Source organism: Triticum urartu, chromosome 3A (assembly GCF_056163025.1).
Source record: "Triticum urartu cultivar PI428250 chromosome 3A, HENAU_Tu73, whole genome shotgun sequence".
NCBI lineage: Eukaryota > Viridiplantae > Streptophyta > Magnoliopsida > Poales > Poaceae > Triticum > Triticum urartu.
The window spans coordinates 39,923,613-39,945,163 of NC_141875.1; the positions used below are offsets into that span (position 1 = coordinate 39,923,613).

A 21,551-nucleotide genomic window follows, 5' to 3' on the forward strand; every position below is an offset into this window, starting at 1 on the left:
CGTTGTTGGTTATTGACCGGAGACGTGTCTCGGTCATGTCTACATAGTTCTCGAACTCGTAGGGTCCGCACGCTTAAAGTTCGATGACGGTTATATTATGAGTTTATGTGTTTTGATGTACCGAAGGTAGTTCGGAGTCCCGGATGTGATCACGAACATGACAAGGAGTCTCAAAATGGTCGAGACGTAAAGATCGATATATTGGACGACTATATTTGGATACTAGAATGGTTCCGGGTGAGATCGGGATAATACCGGAGCACCGGGAGGTTATCGGAACCCCCCCGGGAGGTATATGGGCCTTAATGGGCTTTAGTGGAAAGGAGGGGAAAGGAGCAAGGGGGGGCGCCCCCCAAGCCCAATCCGAATTGGAAGGGGGGCCGCCCCCCTTTCCTTCCTCCCTCCTTCCTCTGCCTTCCCTCTCCCTCTCCAAATAGGAAAAGGAGGAGTCCTACTCTCGGTGGGAGTAGGACTCCCCCCTTGGGCGCGCCTCCTCCCCTTGGCCGCCCTCTCCTCCCTCTTTATATACGGAGGAGAGGGGCACCCCATAGACACAACAATTGATCTCTTGGATCTTTTAGTCGTGTGCGGTGCCCCTCTCCACCATAGTCCACCTCGACAATATCATAGCGGTGCTTAGGCGAAGCCCTGCGACGGTAGAACATCAACATCGTCACCACGCTGTCGTGCTGACGGAACTCTCCCTCAAAGCTCGGCTGGATCGAAGTTCGAGGGACGTCATCGAGTTGAACGTGTGCAGAACTCGGAGGTGTCGTGCGTTCGGTACTTGATCGGTCGGATCGTGAAGACGTACGACTACATCAACCGCGTTGTGCTAACGCTTCCGCTTTTGGTCTACGAGGGTACATGGACACACTCTCCCCTCTCGTTTCTATGCATCACCATGATCTTGCATGTGCGTAGGAATTTTTTTGAAATTACTACGTTCCCCAACAGGCACGCCAGGCCCGCCGGAAGTAGTTGTGGCGGCGGTGCGCCATGAGGAGGCGCGGGCAGCGTCTCGCCGGATAAAGGCTGGGGCGGTGGCGCGCTGGAAGGAAGCAGGGACGACGCCGCGCCAATAGGAGGCAGAGGCGACAGCGCGTGGGGAGGAGGTGGAGGTGGGAGGCGCACCGGCGTCGTTTGGTCGGGCGTCGCCACAGGAGCACGGTAGGTAGCCGGGCCACGGCAGGAGGCCGGCAGAGGGGCCGTGGGAGGAGGCCGGCAAAGAGGCCGCGGGAGGTGGAGGCGCCTCGGTGGCTAAATCCCGATGCACGGGTTGCAAGCGGCGGCGGCGGTTGGGTGGTCCCCGGCGGCGGGTGGGGAGGGGGTCGCCGATGGGTGGGTTGGTGTTGGGGATCGAGGTGCGGGATGTGGGGATCGAGGTACGGGAGCTGGGGACAGACGGTCATTTTTTTTGTTTGGTCGAAGTTCGGGAGTTCCTCCTCGCCTCCTATATAGGCATGGCGTGATCAGAATAACTATTCTAATCTTAGGATTAGAATAGTGTTGTCCTATATATATTTGGATTTGTCATATTTCATTTTATTCAGTTGTTCATGTGTCGATCCTTTCACAGTTTTTAATCATCCACATTGTCAAGAATCTAACTGTAAAAAAACATTGGCAAGAATCATTTTCTTCCCTCGCCACTCGCGGGGGATGCCCACGGGCAAAGTTGGCGGGAACATGGCTTTCATCATGCGCGGAGGCGCATGCTGCCGAGGCGGCGTGGAGGCATGGTGTGCAATCTTACTAGCCCTTGGGTCCATGGTAGAGTTGTCGTTGTAAAATCAGGCCTGGGGAAACTGGGGTTGTAGCCCCAGGCGTGGACCAATTAGTACCTATACACATAGTAGTAGAATTTTTAGAATTTGTGATACAAAGAAGCCCATCCCCACTCTTCGCATAGACGTGCAAGCCTTCAGCCCGTTAGGGCAACTCCGTCGATAGATGAGAACAGAGAGTCAATCACCCACTAGACAACGCTTGACGCTTCGATTTGTGATCTATAGCCCGGTCGTTAGTTAATCAAGTCAAGAAAGTAAGAAAATTCCTCACAACAGAGAAACCTTTGCCTCGCCTCGCTCGAACGGAGCACCCATGCCCTGCACCGCCGCCGTCATCAACACGCGATTCCCGTTGCGCCGGCCGCCGGGTCCGGCGTCCTGACCACCCGCCTCTTATTCTTCTCCATCTAGTCTAGTTTTAAATTGCAGCGTATGCACAGAGGCACCCAGGCCAACACACACTGTCCAGGTAATATGTAGCTTATCTTCTAATTTTGTTTTCCCTATTTCATTTATACTTCCTTTGTCCCAAAATTCTTATCTTAGATTTGTTCAAATACAGAGCTATCAAAAAATGAGGAAACGCAAGGGGCTACTACCACGTGGTCTTCATGTTAATGGTATAATATGTTCTTTTTTTTGCAAATTTCATATGAGCAATTGACTTAGTCTATGTCAAGTGTCTTGATTTTAGATATGCGATTTTATGTTTGCATATCCAAATCCTTCTACTATTGCTGGTGGAGAAATGATGGCCTCGGATTAAGCAAGTCTTCACTAATTAGGTACCAAACCATGTTCGCAACACTGCAATTTGTTAATCTATTTGTTAAGCAAGTCTTCACTAATTAGTCAGTTAGTTATTTTTTGAGTTTTTGTTGATAGTCAGTTAGGTTTAGCCTTAGCCTGTGAGAAATCTTGGTTCCACCTCTAATCTCCTTCTAGTAGGTGGTGGCCATACGTTGCCGGATCTGGCCACCTAATCCCAGGTCTAGTAGATACACGACAATATATGGGTGGGCAACGGTGCTTACATCCTTGGTAGTGCCTCCTCGATGGCACGGCGAAGATCGTGAATTTGCGTGAGGTTTGCATGTGTAGTTCTGCATGATGGAGACCGACACAAGCCCGCGGTGCCACAACAGTGATGGTGAGGCTCTCAGGTGCGTTGCATCGGTTGGGGATGGATCTTTCTAGCGGCATGTCCATCTGGTCCAATGAAAGCCATACAAATCCAGTTTATATTTTCCTAGCAAGTTCGAATAATTAGTTTGAAAACTAAAAAGGAATCAATTTGAGATGAAATATTAAAAAGAACCATTCGAAAACAAATTCCCTCGTTGATTTTTTTCCAGAAGTTGCATGAACATTTAATTATACACACTTGAATATTTTATTAGGTAAGTATGTAAATTTTTTAGTGATTGTGAAACATTTTCCCATTTTTCGTATGAAGTATTTTCCATTTGTGTATGTATTGTATTTTTATTTATTTATCTGGCAAACAATTTAATAAAGTGAGGGAATTTTTTGACACATGTGATTTCAAATCGACAAATGTGCATATTTCACCGTATAGTATGAACCATGAAAAGTAGTTTTAAGCTAATTTCCCATTCAATCATATTAAGTTGCATGGAAATTTAATTTACTCAGTGAGAACATTTTTAGCAGGTATGAACATTTTCCAAATATGGTGGCACATTTTTATTTTAAAACAGTATACAAAATAGAGAATATACTACTATGATATATACACTTATTATCAAATATGATTTATAAATTATATTTTAGTAGAACCTTTTTATTTTCTTAGTCTATTTTTAGTAGAATTTTCTTAATCTAGTTAAATCGCAAAAACCTCAACTACGCTTACTGCCATGCTAGTTGGGCCGGGCCACTGGTGATTCCCTATAGTGTGATGTTTTCTTTGGAGAGGGAAACCCATGAGACGGGCTTAATTTTGTTTTGAGAAATGGGACGGGCCCATGTTTTTCTAGATAAAATTTCTTGTGTTTGAATCAAATGCTCGACAAAGATATATACTCCTTTCATCTATATAGGACCAAATGTTAGAGTAATAATATATGACATACAACTTACACAAAGCATACAGTTAAATTCGTATGTGAAAGGAGCTTCCAATGATACAATTTTCACATTATACATCTCATGTACTATTAATCTTGTCAATAGTAAAAGGTGGTCTTGAAAAACGCATTAGGCCATATATAGAAGGAAGGAGGGAGTACTAATTAATCACAATTAATAAATTCTTCCATGGGTATGCATGCAGTAGCTATGCATTTATCCTTACACAAGATATTTACTATCCACATTTTTTTGAGAAACTACTACTATCTATATACTAGTACTAATTAATCACTTATGTTTGAATCCTATACGAAACTACTAGTACTATCTATATTTACTATCATGACTGCTCGTGATGGGAGTCAGTGGAGAGCTGCTATTTGACGCTAACCGTGTCAAATTATTGATGTTTTGTATATGATGCATCTATTTTTATGTATGTTTTACTAGTTTGACTCTAGTTTTTATTTTTGTTTTCCAAAAAATATGAATATTTATTTATTTGAGAATATTTACAAAATTTTGTAATTATTTTGAAAAATATGTATTTTTCAAAAAAACTAACATTGTTGTAGAAAAAATGAACATTTTAAAAATTTGTAAAAAATATATATTTGCAAACATTTTCAAGAAAAGAAAAGCAAAGGAAAATGAAAAACAATAATTGGAAACCCAAAAAACATTCAACGAAAAAAACTAAATAAGCAAACAGAAACGAAACATTCTCAAATCTTTGAAAAATCTGTCGCTCTCTAAGCGAGTTTACTCGATTTGTTAAAAATATAAAATATTTCAAGACATTAAAAAATGATTGTGAAGAAAATTTCCAAAATATTAAAAAATGATGAATTTAAATAAATATTCACAAATTTAAAAATATTCATATCTATAATACCTAAATAGTTCATCACCACTAACAAATTCTCTTGACATGAAACCTATCCACGTCACCTCATCGCCCTTAGTGATGTCATCTTTTTTATTTACCCTGGTACGCGTGAGGGAAGATCATCCGTTGTCATCTGTTCTGTTTCAAGCGTCCTCTCGGCTGGCCTAGCCTTAACGTATTAAAACTGATTGAGCCTCTTCCATAGGAAAAAAAGATCAGACTTTTTCCTAGCTCTGTTCTAGCTGCTAAAGTATTCCCCAAATTTAGAAAAATGACTTTTAATTTGAAAAATGTTATCAAAATCTAAAAATATTACAAAAATTCAAAAAGTTCATACGTTTTAAAAGACATTCTTGAACTCATATTTTTATATTTTTTGTAAGTTTTAAAAATGTTTTGAATTTTAAAATATTCATGAATATTTAAATGTACGCAATGTAAAAAATGTTTTCATTTTTTTAAATGTTCTCAAATTCGCCCAATAACCAAGGATTGATCACACTAAAGAAACGGAAACAGTCATCTACAAAATGCAAACCTTAATCTCTTGGAGCACTCCCTTGGTGATTGCATAATTGAACAAGAGGGGGAGCACATCAGCCAAAAGTAGAAATAAATATGGTGAGAGATGATCAGCTTGTGTGAGCCCCCGCGTGGCAATAGTTGTCCGTTGAAACGTACTCTAAAACGTCTTAGATTTGTTTACAGAAAGAGTACATAATACTTTAGTACAGGCACACACATCATATTCCAGGACGTCGAGACAAAAAAGAAGCCTGTAGCTAATTAAGCGGGCCATTCTTCACGGTATTAATGGAATGCATACACTCTGTCCCCAGTGTATGCACTCCATTAATACACTTAGAGTTAATTAAATAGCTAAGAATAAATGCACTTAATTGCATCATGTCACCAATGTATGCATTCCATTATACCGTGAAGAGCATCACTAATCTCTTGATCACAAAGGGTCGACAAGGAGTATCATTCATCTCTGGGGCACCAAGTGATGCACAAGTGACATGATGTAAGAAGGATCTACACTAGAGCCACGAGAGCACAAAGTTTTATAGTACGGATTCGTTAGAAGTATAGGTCCTCCAGATTATCAGTAAGGATAGTTTCCAAAACTGTAATGTTATTTTTCTTAGCTCTCAGAGACACTTTCCTGTGAAAATAGTTTTTTTTTGCGATGATAAGAGAGTTTTATTCCATATGAATAGGGTTACAATGCACCAACTCCTCAATACATGGTGGACCTCTACCAAGCCATACAGCAGTAGTGCTCTCTGTACGACTTTATAGAATGCCAAACGATGTGCTACCCTATTTTGTTCCCGTTTAATTTTTGACGGAATAAACTCCTGCTCCATCATGTGATGCCGAATCTCTGCTACCAGATGGCCATATGCCGATCTGGTTAGACTTTCCCCCTTCATGGCCGCCAGTGCCTCCACGGAATCAGAATGGACAATGATAGGTAGGGTACAATGTTGAATAGTTAGTGCCATACCCTGCATTATTGAATGCAGTTCCTCCTCTAGAGCATCGTTGTAGTTGAAGATGCAACAGTAGGCAGCGAATACCACGCTGCCATCCTGCCTGCGTAGTATCATCCCCGCCGCCGCCGATCCATCAGAAGGTGAGAACCTTTCGTCGACAGACAGTGCAACCCAGTCCGCAGGTGGTTTCGGCCATGGCAATGAAGAGGCCGTAACGCGCTGCTCGACGGGCGTGTCCCGAGCCATTGGCAACTTTCCCTTGATAATAGTTATATATACTACTAAGTAATCGCAACTAATAAGTTCTTCCATGAGCATGCTTTCAGTAGCCAACTACTTTTTTTAACACCACCAGTAGCCAACTACTTAATCACACAAATATATATATCCTTCCCGGCAAAAAAGAAAGATATATATCGACTGTATTTTGTTAAACATGTAATTGTGTCACGCCTAGGTGATACGTCTCCAACGTATCTATAATTTTTGATTGTTCCATGCTATTATATTATCTGTTTTGGAATTTTAATGGGCTTTAATATAGCTTTTTATATTATTTTTGGGACTAACGTATTAACCAAAGGCCCAGTGCAAATTGCTGTTTTTTTGCCTATTTCGGTGTTTCGCAGAAAAGGAATATCAAACGGAATCCAAACGGAATAAAACCTTCGGGAGAGTTATTTTTGGAACAAACGTGATCCAGGAGACTTGGAGTGGACGTCAAGAAAGAAGCCAGGAGGCCAGGAGGCAGGAGGGCACGCCCAGGGGGGTAGGCGCGCCCCCCACCCTCGTGGGCCCCTCGCAGCTCAACCGATGTACTTCTTCCTCCTATATATACCCATATACCCCGAAAACATCCAGAGCACCACGAAACCCTATTTCGACCGCCGCAACCTTCTGTACCCGTGAGACCCATATTGGGGCCTTTTCCGGTGCTCCGCTAGAGGGGGAATCGATCACGGAGGGCTTCTACATCAACACCATAGCCTCTCCGATGATGTGTGCATAATTTACCACAGACCTTCGGGTCCATAGTTATTAGCTAGATGGCTTCTTCTCTCTCTTTGGATCTCAATACAAAGTTCTCCTCGATTCTCTTGGAGATCTATTCGATGTAATTCTTTTTGCGGTGTGTTTGTCAAGATCTGATGAATTGTGGGTTTATGATCAAGATTATCTATGAACAATATTTGATTCTTCTATGAAATATTTTATGCATGATTTAATATCTTTGCAAGTCTCTTCGAATAATCAGTTTGGTTTGGCCGACTAGATTGCTCTTTCTTGCAATGGAGGAAGTGCTTAGCTTTGGGTTCAATCTTGCGGTGTCCTTTCCCAGTGAGAGCAGGGGCAACAAGGCACATATTGTATTGTTGCCATCGAGGATAAAAAGTTGGGGTTTATATCATATTGCTTGAGTTTATCCCTCTACATCATGTCATCTTGCCTAATGCGTTACTCTGTTCTTATGAACTTAATACTCTAGATGCATGCTGGATAGCGGTCGATGTGTGGAGTAATAGTAGTAGATGCAGAATCGTTTCGGTCTACTTGTCGTGGACGTGATGCCTATATACATGATCATGCCTAGATATCCTCACAACTATGCGCTTTTCCATCAATTGCTTGACAGTAATTTGTTCACCCACCGTAGAATTTGCTATCTTGAGAGAAGCCACTAGTGAAACCTATGGCCCCCGGGTCTATCTTCCATCATATTATTTTCCTATCAACTAGCTATTTCTGGCGCCTTTTATTTTTTAATCTTTATTTTCCAATCTATATCATAAAAATACCAAAAATATTTATCTTATTATCTCTATCAGATCTCACTTTCGTAAGTGACTATGAAGGGATTGACAACCCCTTTATCGCGTTGGTTGCAAATTTCTTGTTTGTTTGTGCAGGTACTAGGCGACTTGCGTGTAATCTCCTACTGGATTGATACCTAGGTTCTAAAAAACCAAGGGAAATACTTACGCTACTTTGCTGCATCACCCTTTCCTCTTCAAGGGAAAACCAACGCATGCTCAAGAGGTAGCACTGGGCTGTCTTGTGCGCCAAGGTGGTTGTTGTAGGAGTAGGATTCTTTCCTTGTTATTCTCTCTTATCCCTCCTGTAAAACCTCCTGTAATATCTCTTCGGTTGCAACCTATGAGAGATGGGTCTCTCCCAATCAATATAAACACCACGCGGCCCACTGTATGAGGGTAGAGACGCTTACATAAACTAACATGGTAATCAGAGCCTCCCTCTTCCTCATCTAGCGATCATCGTCTCCATCCTATCGCCCACACCAAATTTTTTTGCCCGCACCCTTCCCATCCTCCCATCTCCGGCGCCATGGACTCCTCCAGCCAACGCCTCTCCACTGGCCTGAACAACACCATCTCCGAGCCTCTCACACGTACCAACTACATCCTCTGGCGAGCCCAAGCTAACTCCCAGATCACGGGAGCATGGCTATATGGGTACCTTAATGAAACCCTTCCCGAGCCACCTAAAACCATCACCACCAAATCCTCAGATGGGAAGGATTAGATTGGTCTGAACCCCGCCGATACCCCATGGCTTATTCAAGATCAACAAAGCGTGGCCTACTTGCTTTGTAACCTTTCCAAAGAAGTCCTGGTGCAAGTTGCTTCCCTCGAGACTTCTCACACCATCTGGTCTGCCCTGGCAAACATGTTCTCAGCCCAATCCAAGTCTCGCATCAACAACTGCCGTATTGCCCTCTCCAATACCCAGAAGGGTTCCCTCAGCGCCGCTGCCTTTGGGCAGATGCTGGCGCTGTCTGATGAACTCGCGACAGCAGGAAAACCCATCGGTGAAGATGAACTCATCTCCTTCATCATCGCCGGTCTCAACATGGAATACCAGCCCATCATCTCTGCTCTCAATGTGCGAACTGATCCTGTCTCCACCGATGAGCTCTTTGGCATGATCTCCAACTTCGATCAGCGCGTCGAGCTATTCCAAGGAACTGGCCCCGACGCCTTCAAATCTTCTGCCAACACCGCCTATCAAGGTCGCGGGCCTCCAAAACATTCCTAGAACCCTTCCAAGGGTGGTATTGGTGGGGGCTATCATGGCGTCTGAAACTGTTTATATAACTTGCCATGTTTGCATGGGTGCCACATTATTTTCCATGCAACTTTGGCCAAAGTTCAGTAAGGGAGTTTTATTCTATGTGTTTAGAACTAGCATGCCATGCCTTTGTTTGCCATTATATGTTCCTGTAGCATGTTGTTTTCTCACTCTAAACATTGCTTATGATGCTGTTTTGACATGTTAGTATTTTCTCTAAGTCTGTGAAACTGATATCTTTTGCATGTTTGCCATGCTATTTTGAGCTTGTTCTAGTGAGAAATAGCAGGAGTTAGTGTTCATGATTTGTAGAGCTTCTTGTGTACTTTATGGTTATATGCTTTGTTGCCATGTTGGAATGTTGTAGCATAGTTTCTTGTTGCATTCTAAGTGCAATGGTGTTGTTAATCGCAGATTTGCATCATTCTTGTTTTGCTTGTCATTTGCAAATCGTGCATCCATTTCCGGTGATCCTTATATCGATTTCGACCGAAATCACCTCATCTTTCCAGAAGTATACTAGTTTTGACAAATTGATGCCTTGGTCATCTTTTTCCTTCCGGAGTACCCATATGCATTGCACATCATATCTTGCATTCCATGCCATGCCTTGCATCATGTTGCTTGTGCATTGCACCGTTATTGATTGATGTTCCGTTGCTTGTGTTCTTGCTTTGGGTAGAGCCAGGAGACAAGTACGTGAACGAGGAACCTGTTGAGTGCACTAACAAGGATCAAGCTTTCGACAACTTAGAGAACTTTGCAGGCAAGATGACCATACCCTCAATATCAGTTCTATCTTTGCTTGCTAGTTGTTCGTTTTATCGCTATATCATGCAACCTACCACTTGTTATATCATGCCTCCCATATTGCCATGTCAAGCCCTTAACCCACCTTCCTAGCAAACCGTTGTTTGGCTAAGTTACCGCTTTTGCTCAGCCCCTCTTATAGCGTTGCTAGTTGCAGGTGCTTTGCAGGTTGTTCCATGTTGGAACATGGGTATGTTGGGATATAACCATTATCTCTTATTTTAATTAATGCATCTGTATACTTGGTAACGGGTGGAAGGCTTGGCCTTATGCCTGGTGTTTTGTTCCACTCTTGCCGCCCAAGTATCCCTCATACCGGTGTTATGTTCCTTGATTTTGCATTCCTTACGCGGTTGGGGTTATGGGACCCCTTGACAATACTGGTGCAATTGCCTTGGCGAAGGAATCCAGATTTCACAAGAGAACCAAGCACATCAAGAGACGCTTCAATTCCATCCGGGATCTAGTCCAGGTGGGAGACATAGAGATTTGCAAGATACATACGGATCTGAATGTTGCAGACCCGTTGACTAAGACTCTTCCATGAGCAAAACATGATCAGCACCAAGGCTCCATGGGTGTTAGAATCATTACTGTGTAATCTAGATTATTGACTCTAGTGCAAGTGGGAGACTGAAGGAAATATGCCCTAGAGGCAATAATAAAGTTATTATTTATTTCCTTATATCATGATAAAAGTTTATTATTCATGCTAGAATTGTATTAACCGGAAACATAATACATGTGTGAATACATAGACAAACAGAGTGTCACTAGTATGCCTCTACTTGACTAGCTCGTTAATCAAAGATGGTTATGTTTCCTAACCATGGACAAAGAGTTGTTATTTGATTAACGGGATCACATCATTAGTTGAATGATCTGATTGACATGACCCATTCCATTAGCTTAGCACCCGATCGTTTAGTATGTTGCTATTGCTTTCTTCATGACTTATACATGTTCCTATGACTATGAGATTATGCAACTCCCGTTTGCCAGAGGAACACTTTGTGTGCTACCAAACGTCACAACGTAACTGGGTGATTATAAAGGAGCTCTACAGGTGTCACCAAAGGTACATGTTGGGTTGGCGTATTTCGAGATTAGGATTTGTCACTCCGATTGTTGTTATGCGGTCTGACCGATAAAAGATCTTCGTAGAATATGTAGGAGCCAATATGAGCATCCAGGTTCCGCTATTGGTTATTGACCGGAGACGTGTCTCGGTCATGTCTACATTGTTCTCGAACCCGTAGGGTCCGCACGCTTAAGGTCACGATGCCAGTTATATTATGAGTTTATGCATTTTGATGTACCGAAGGTTGTTCGGAGTCCCGGATGTGATCACGGACATGACGAGGAGTCTCGAAATGGTCGAGACATAGAGATTGATATATTGGAAGCCTATGTTTGGATATCGGAAGTGTTCCGGGTGAAATCGGGATTTTACCGGAGTACCGGGAGGTTACCAGAACCCCCCGGGAGCTATATGGGCCTTAGTGGGCCTTAGTGGAAGAAGAGGAGAGGAGGCCAGGGCTGGGCCGTGCGCCCCTCCCCCCTAGTCCGAATAGGACAAGGAGAGAGGGGGCCGGCGCCCTCCTCCTTCTCTCTCTCTCTTTTCCCACCTCGTGAATCCTATTCCAACTAGGAAAGGGGGGGAATCCTACTCCCGGAGGGAGTAGGACTCCTCCTGGCGCGCCCTATGATGGCCGGCCGGCCTCCCCCTCTTGAACCTTTATATACGGAGGCAGGGGCACCCCAAAGAGACACAAGTTGATCCACGTGATCATATTCTTAGCCGTGTGCGGTGCCCCCTTCCACCATAGTCCTCGATAATATTGTAGCGGTGCTTAGGCGAAGCCCTGCGACAGTAGTACATCAAGATCGTCACCACGCCATTGTGCTGACGGAACTCTTCCCCGACACTTTGCTGGATCGGAGTCCGGGGATCGTCATCGAGCTGAACGTGTGCTAGAACTCGGAGATGCCGTAGTTTCGGTGCTTGATCGGTCGGGCCGTGGAGACGTACGACTACATCAACCAAGTTAATGCTTCCGTTGTCGATCTACAAGGGTACGTAGATCACACTCTCCCCCTCTCGTTGCTATGCATCACCATGATCTTGCGTGTGCGTAGGAATTTTTTTGAAATTACTACGTTCCCCAACAGGAATGCTGTAGCATAGTTTGTTGTTGCATTCTAAGTGCTATGGTGCTGTTAATCGTAGATGTGCATCATTCTTGTTTTGCTTATCATTTGCAAACCGTGCATCTGTTTCCGGTGATCCTTATATCGGTTTCGACTGAAATCACCTCATCTTTTCAGCGGCATACTTGTTTTGACAAGTTTATGCCTTGATCATATTTTTCCTTCCGGAGTGCCCTTATGCATTGCACATCATATCTTGCATTCCATGCCATGCCTTGCATCATGTTGCTTATGCATTACACCGTGATTGATTGTTGTTCCGTTGCTTGTGTTCTTTCTTTGGGTAGAGCTGGGAGACGAGTACGTGAACGGGGAACCTGTTGAGTACACTAACGAGGATCAAGCTTTCGACAACTCAGAGAATTTTGCAGGCAAGATGACCATACCCTCGATATCAGTTCTATCTTTGCTTCCTAGTTGTTCGTTCTATCGCTATGTCGCGCTACCTACCACTTGTTATATCATGCCTCCCATATTGCCATGTCAAGCCTCTAACCCACCTTCCTAGCAAACCGTTGTTTGGCTAAGTTACTGCTTTTGCTCAGCCCCTCTTATAGCGTTGCTAGTTGCAGGTGCCTTGCAGGTTGTTCCATGTTGGAACATGGATATGTTGGGATATAACCATTATCTCTTATTTTAATTAATGCATCTATATACTTGGTAAAGGGTGGAATGCTCAGCCTTATGCCTGGTGTTTTCTTTCACTCTTGCCGCCCTAGTTTCTGTCATACCGGTGTTATGTTCCTTGATTTTGCGTTCCTTACGCGGTTGGGGTTATGGGACCCCCTTGACAGTTCGCCTTAAATAAAACTCCTCCAGCAAGGCCCAACCTTGATTTTACATTTGCCTACCTAAGCCTTTTCCCTTGGGTTCTACAAACCCGAGGGTCATCTTTATTTTAAACCCCTGGGCCAGTGCTCCTTTGAGTGTTGGTCCAACCTGGGCGATGTTCGGCGTCCCCTGGGCAACCAGGGTCTATGCCAACCCGACGTCTTGCCCATCGGTGTGCCCTGTGAACGAGATATGTGCAGCTCCTATCGGGATTTGTCGGCACATTCGGGCGGTCTTGCTGGTCTTGTTTTACCATTGTCGAAATGTCTTGTAACCGGGATTCTGAGACTGATCGGGTATTTCCGGGAGAAGGAATATCCTTCCTTGATCGTGAGAGCTTGTACTGGGCTAAGTTGGGACACCCCCGCAGGGTATAAACTTTTGAGAGCCGTGTCCGCGGTTATGTGGCAAATGGGAATTTGTTAATATCCGGTCATAGAGAACTTGACACCTGACTTAACTAAAATGCATCAACCATGTGTGTAGCCGTGATGGTCTCTTTTCGTTGGAGTCCGAGAAGTGAACACGGTTTGGGTTATGTTTGAACGTAAGTAGCTTCAGGATCACTTCTTGATCAATTATAGTTTCACGACCGTTGTGTAGCCTCTCATTTTACTCTTATTTGCGTATGTTAGCCACCATTTTTGCTTAGCGCTTGCTGCAGCTCCACCTCATTACCTTATCCTACCCATAAGCTTAAATAGTCTTGATCTCGTGGGTGTGAGATTCCTAAGTCCTCGTGATTCACGGATACTTCCAAACAGTTGCAAGTGCCGATGATACCAGTGCAGGTGATGCTACCGAATTCAAGTGGGAGTTCGACGAGGACCTTGGTAATTACTATGTGTCCTTTCCTGATGATCAGTAGTGGAGCTCAGTTGGGACGATCGGGGATCTAGCATTTGGGGTTTATCTTCCTTTTTCTTTTGTTTTTCACCGTAGTCGGTCTATGAGTGTATTTGGATGATGTATGAATTATTTATGTGAAAGAATTCCTTATTTAACACTATCTTAAATTTCGTTTTCTTATTTAACACTGGAAAACTTTTTCTTCCTTATCTAACAATGAGTCTAAATTTTATCCCTTTTATGAAAAGATCTTTTTGCCCCTCATATAGTATGTGTGTGTGTGCGGGCACTGCGAGGCAGTAGCACACACACAAATAGTGTAGTAGCACACACGCAGCCGCTCATACACATGCAACAACACACACGCATGCGCTGTTGTAAAATCACCACATGATCGATCACATCAATTCAGACCACACATGCGCACGAGAAACTAATAGCCAAGGGCCATTATCATGAACTCTTTTCTCTTTATTATCTTGTTTTCTCCATGTTACAAATCTGACCGTACAGACCATGCACAAAAACCGACTGAAAGTAAACCTTGATCTAGACGGACACGCACACACCCAAAGCTATCTAAGCTAGTACGGCTACCCTAATACTAACTCGAATAGGACTCCGTAGTACTACCACGTATACATCCCAGCCAGATTACTAGTGATTTTTCAAATCTAATTAACCGGCATCGCTGATCATCCTTTACTAATCCTGTAAAATGACCCTACGTACTAGTAGTTCTCAAACTATAACACATATGCTTGAATTACACTTAACATGCGCGCACACGCAGCAGCACACACAACAACACATACGCACACAACAGCACACACGAACACATAGTAGCACACGCAGTCACACACATGCACGCAGTACACACGCAACATCAGTAGCACACATGCTCGCACACACAGCAGCACGTACACGCACATACTACATGAGGGGCAAAGGGGTCTTTTCATGTGTCATTGAGGTTTAAAATAGACAGAAGTGTCATAAGAGACATAAAATTTAGACTTGTTGGTAGATAGGGAAGAATAGAGCATAAATTTTAAACACAGTGTTAAATAAGGAATTCTCTCTATTTATATATTGTGTGACGTGGCGAGTGTAAGCCAACTCTATTTATCCCTGTCTTGTTCATTACATGGGATGTTTGTGAAGATGACCCTTCTTGCGAGAAAACCACTATGCAGTTATGCCTCTAAGTCGTGCCTCGACACGTGGGAGCTATAGCCGCATCATTGACGTTACAAAGCCAATTAGTTTCAGTCGCGTACTATAAGCCAATTAGTTCTAGTCGGCCAACAATTAGCCGACGGAGCCCAATCGGCCCGCTGCTAGCTGATAGGGTACTAATCGGCCTACTCTTGGCCGACTGGATCCAGTCGGCCACCAGATGGCTGACTATGTATTATTTTTGAAAAAAATAAAATCGACATAATATTCTTGAAAATTAATTAAAAATGTATTATATAAAAAAATTGAGCCGGATCTGTGTTTTCATGGCATGTTTGAATGTTTAGTTTGAAAACTAAAACAATTCCACATAAGGCGAAACCTTAAAAATAATGGTTATAAAATAAATCCCCCCGTTCAAACATTTTTCAGAAGTTGCATAAACATTTTATTATACACACTTGAATATTTTATTAGGTGACTATGTAAATTTTCCATTGATTATGAAACATTTCCTTAAATTATGTTTTCATACAATTTTTTTCCATCTCTATATGTATTGTATTCTTTAATTTTTAGTAAAGTGCGTGAACATTCTTTTGACACATATGATTTCAAATCAACAAAGCTGAAATGGCGACGGTCCAAGGAAATTAAGTAGTAGTAGCTACGTCCGTGTATATCTTTAATTCTAGTTTCAATACCATTATCATGCTTGATTATTATATTATTGAATTCTATTCTCGTAAAGTGCATGAGGCAGAAAATGGGGAATAATTTATGTGCATACTATGTTTGCGAGAACATTCACTTTATGTTCAAAAGGAGTAGAGATGCAAGACATATTTGGGTACGTAAACACTATTCACATTTTTTTATCCCACACGATAATATATATATATATACAGACACACACACACAACTAATATATTCATATTGATCTCCTTCTTTAAAGATGGTGGAGATGCGGGATAGGCTAATACCAAAGGACCGCATAAGAGCACTTCAAGAGAAAAATTCAGGATTTTTACTTGAGCAGGTCATATCTCCTGGTGGAGAATACCATTACACCTAATGCCTGCATGTAATGATCTGCAAATTGTAGGACAAATCGTATATACTAAAGGTCCCCAACCCTCGGCGTGCGCTGCCGGCCACGTGGAAGAGATTTAGTCCCGGGTCGTGGCCAACGGGGACTAAAGGGTGAGAGCCTTTAGTCCCGATTTATTTGTCCCGGTTGGTGACCCGGGACTAAAGGCCCTTCCGAACCGAGACTAAAGGTTGTTCCTCTACTAGTGGACATGAACATTTGACCATATAATATGAAATATGAAAAGTATCTCTTAATACAAATTCCCATTCAGTCATATTTTGGAAGTTGCATGGAAATTTAATTTTACACGCTTGGAACAATTTTTAGCAGGCATGAACATTTTTCCAAAGATGGCCGAACATTTATTTTTAAACCCGTAGAAAATAGATACTACAATAGTATGATATATTCACTTATTATAAAATATGTTTTGTAAATTACATTTTTAGTAGAACAATTTTATTTTCTTAGTCTAGTTATTTAGTGGAACTTTCTTAATCTAGTTAAATCGCAAAAGCATCTACTACCCCTTACTGCCATGCTAGTCGGGCCGGGCCATTGGTGATTCCCTGCTAGCAGTGTGTGAGGTTTTCTTTGCAGACGGCAGCCCATGAAATGGATTTTTTAATGAGAAATGGAACAGATTCACGTTCTTCTAGATAAAATCTCTTGTGTTTGAATAAAATTGCCAAAGATATATAATAATTAATCACAATTAATAATTTCTTCGATTGACATGAATTCGTTACATGGTCACAATTAATAATTATTAATCACAATTAATAATTATATTCATAATAATATTTCTTCGATTGACATTGATCACAATCACAATTAGTAATTAATCACAATTAATTCGTTACGTGAAATAAAGCAATGATCAATCATTTAATATATATACTTCTAATAAGCTAGGCATACACATCTATATAAACACACAAATCAGAATAACATAACAACACAAAGACAGGAAGAAATTGTATGTAGGTGAGCGTAACCAGACTCCTGCCCTCTTGTACTGTACACCATGGCGATGGTGAAGAAGAGCATGAGTGTCCTGTGTTTCGTGGCCACCGTCATGGTGGTCATGGCTACCACCCTTCTTCTCTCCTCCTGCGACGCCCACAAAGAGGTTGATAAATGAATTTTATCATTCAATTTGCAAAGAGTAGGAGATTAAGGGCATTTTCCAGATTATACTTGAAAACCACATTTTTCTTATATTTTTATGACTACGGACTTGCAGACAGATGAGACTGCTGCGTTTCCCTTGCCGGCGCCATGCTACTCCATCGCCAAACTGTATCGATGACAAGTGCAAGAAGTTTTGTGGCGGCGAAGGCAAGCCGCCGGCCCCCAAGGCATTATGCAATAACAACAATAACTGTTGTTGTCCTGTCATTCAAGTATAAGCGTCTGTTGAAGCAACTGAGCTAACAAATAATTAATAAAATTATATTTGTAATTGTTTTTGATCTGGGAGCATGCAGCATGGATTGTTGCCCAGACTCATCAAGATGTTTTCAAATCATTGTAAACCGACTTTTCGATAATTTGTTGTGTTCGGCAGCTTTTGTTTATCCTGTGTGTATCTCTAGTTCGTGTATGTGGAGACCGATTGAAAATAATTAAGTTTAACAGAAATGGTTGATTTGTTTTTGAAAAGGAGGATTAATCCCAGCATCTACATCAAGCGATGCACACAACCATTTATTAAATAGTCTCGAATCTCAAACAAAAATGGTGGTTGCTTGCGTGTTGACACCATGCATTCTTGTTTCTTGTTTCTTGAGTAGATGGGCATGGTATGTGAGCAAGCTCTTTTAGCCTTTCAAACTTGACACACGATGCAAGTCTTTCTACAGGTCCAGTGCATGTTCGTTAATGTTGTCTTGTTCCCATTTAGCCCTGTAAGCATATTTTGAATGTTTACTTGCCAATTATGTCAAAATGTATGTGTCAATTGAGTATGTTGCTATAAGTGAAATATTTGCAGACTAATGGTTGCTCGTGACAAATGTTCCATGTCGAACTGATGGGCATTATGAGAAGTCCTGGTTGGAGCTTCCCCACAATAAAAACTACATGTGTGTGTCGAGAAGTCCTTATTAGCATTACCAAAAGTCCTTGTCAGCATTATCATGATCTTGTCAATAATTTTACTTGAGACCACCATGATCCATTCCTTAAAATTCAATTAAATTCCATCCCGTTTTCATTACATCATGAGCTTTTTGAAGTTTTCTCCTACGCAAATTGTTTTATTTGTAGAATAAATTTATTTTTGCAATCGTTCTTCAACATGGTTCTATTGAGTCCAATGTCATAAATTTTCACACTGATCTAATTTTTTAAGAAATATTATGGGTCTTTTCTATGGTGCAACCGAACAATTTGTACTACACATAACATATTTCGAAGTTTCTCATAATTTAGCAATGCCATGGCACTAAATTCCTACCTTATTTGTATTCACGTATTTCCTGAAATATTATGTCCAAATTAGGGTCTACCACCATCCATTCTTCAAGGCATCACACAAATTTAACTGTTACAAAATGTTATGAAAATTTTGCAAGTACTCAACTCATAATTTATCAAAATTTTCATAATTACTAGATTAGAAAAAAAACTTTTTATGCATTGTGACTCAAAAGCTAAGGATGTTTGGCAACAATACTTGTATGATTCGACTATTCATTGCTAATAAGGAATGTCATAGTACCATAAAAACAAATTTTCTTCCCCCAACCTTTGGATTGGTGCAACATACTACTCCCTCCGTTCACAAATATAAGATGTTCAAAATAGTGTGCGATATACATACACATTTTAGTGTGTTTGTTCACTTATTTTAGTCTGTATATGGTTCATATTAAAAAATTCATAACATTTTACATTTTTGAATAGAAGGAGTACCATTTAGAATACGAAATCTCCTCGCTATTCCATTACGTATTCATTCCACGGTTGCTAGCTGAAACCTCACCCACCAAACTTCTGCACAAAAGAAAAAGGTGATGAGTAGATAATAACTCCCAGCCATCCCAAGATAGCATTTTGACAACTCAAGGATAAAGACTTAAAGAGTTGTGTTTTTCTCCTTTAGTTTTCTTTTTACAGGGATGGGCTTCATGCTTTTTTAGGTGTGAAAGGTTTGGCAGTCCTACTGGCTGTAGTACTACCGGTACATACTAGCCCGTCATGTCAAGCTCTAGGCACTCTAGCTAGTACTGTTGTTCTCCGAGCCAACACGATACCCCCCACACAAAACATTGACATGAGAACCCCAAGCGCGTCCTCGACTTGTCCAGGATTGAAGAACGAAACTACTATGCACATGACAATGCAGAGACGAAATGTGAACGATGCCTATGTAATGGATGATGCAATCCATTGTCCAGATTTTGTCTGAAATGCTATCGTCCGTCACTGCTCATTGAAGAAAGATCCGGAGATTTGAAAAACTGAAAAACATGGGCCCATATATATACATAAACACTATTCTGATCATGGGATCAAACTAATATTCTGATCACAACCTGAACTGCCTGCGTAACTTGCCTGAACTTCCCTGTGTACGAACCCGACATTTCGGCTATCTTCGCAACCGTGGTTTCCGCCGCGAATTATTCTGGTTAGTCGTGTTCTATATGATGTCATTTCTAAACGGCTAATCCAGTTGAGGCAAATGATCTGTCGTTGGAAAGCTTATGAAAATGCGCTACTTTTTCATGTTGAAAGTTTTTTCTAATTTTGAACGGTTTAAAAGTGATTCATCAAATGGTCCAAGTTGCACCGAGTTCGTATTTTCAAGCTAATTTTTTAACCGTACGTCCGAATGTAGCAAATGATATGGCGTTGGAAAGATTGAGGAAATGCAAAACTTTTTGATATATATTGTTTCTCCCAATTATGTACTGTTTTAAGTCAATTTTGAAAATGGCTAAAAACATGTTTTCATTGTAATTTCTACAAACTTTATCGGAATGGGGCAAATAGTATACCGTTGAAAAGCTAAGGAAAATGCAAAACTTTTTCATGTTGATGGTTTTCTCTGATTCCTAGCCATTTTCAAGTAATTTCGAAAATGGCGAGATCATTCGTTCTTCCTTTATCGCAAAACAGATTCTTCAAAAATGCACCGCGTGAAGAACCTGAACTTCTCGGCATGTCTACTTGAACTTCACTCTGTTTTTCATGTGCTTTTTTGCCCGTAGCTCTCCATCTACTCACCAGAACACTCACCGGAAATGAGCAAGTAATATACCGGTGGAAAGCTGATTTAAACACATAACTTTCCCGTGTTGATCATTTTTTCATACTCGCGACGATTTTAAAAGTTTTTCATCTCAAATTCATTCACTATAGTAGTCGAACTTCCTATTGTTTTCACGTTGAACTTCTGTGACGTATTTTCGTTTGTAATTTTCTCATCCATTTCGTCAGTGTTACACAAATGATATTCTTTTTTTACAAACCTCTCTCACAATATTATTTTTTACTTTCTCCGACAAAGGACTTGAACTTACACAAATGATATTCCTGTCGTTGTGAAGTAAATTAGAGAAATGACGAGATCATGATTTCTGCCTTCATTGCGAATGGAAACGCACTGCGTGAGGTAGTTGAACTTCTCGGGCATGTCAGTTTGAACCTCACTCTGTTTTTGACTTGTTGTTTTTTGCACTGCGTGAAGTCGTTGAACTTCTGGGGATGTGTGTTTGAACTTCACTCTGTTTTACTTTGTTGTTTTTTTCTTATATGAAATACACACCATGTAGTACGTGAACTTCTGGTTATTATCACTTTGAACTTCTCTCTGGTTTGAGAGAATTATTTTAAAACACAAGAAACAACATATTTTTTATGTATTTTGGACATCTAAATACACGGTGAACCTCTCTCACAAATTTTTTTTGAACTTTTTCTCACCGAGCACTTGAACTTCTAGCAACCATTTTTTTATGTTTATGAGTTGTTTTTAAAACTGCAAAATATGGCGTTGTGTTTTTTATTTTTTGAACAGGTAAATCCTAGGTTTTCATAAAATCGGAACTTCTCTGTTATTTCAATTTGAACTTCACCTTTTTATATTTTTGAGTAAAGAATTGTATTCGATTTTTATACAAAAAAATCTAACATGGAAATGCAAGGTGAACCTCTCACGCAAGAATTTTTGAACTTCTCCGGACAGAGCACTTAAACATCTTTCA

The 21,551-nt window shown here is 41.3% G+C and overlaps 1 pseudogene; it reads left to right on the top strand.

Annotated features, from left to right (window-relative positions):
- The first annotated feature begins 9,095 nt into the window (after positions 1-9,095).
- On the top strand, positions 9,096-9,234 carry LOC125549683 (small nucleolar RNA Z247; annotated as a pseudogene).
- The last annotated feature ends 12,317 nt before the right edge of the window (positions 9,235-21,551 follow it).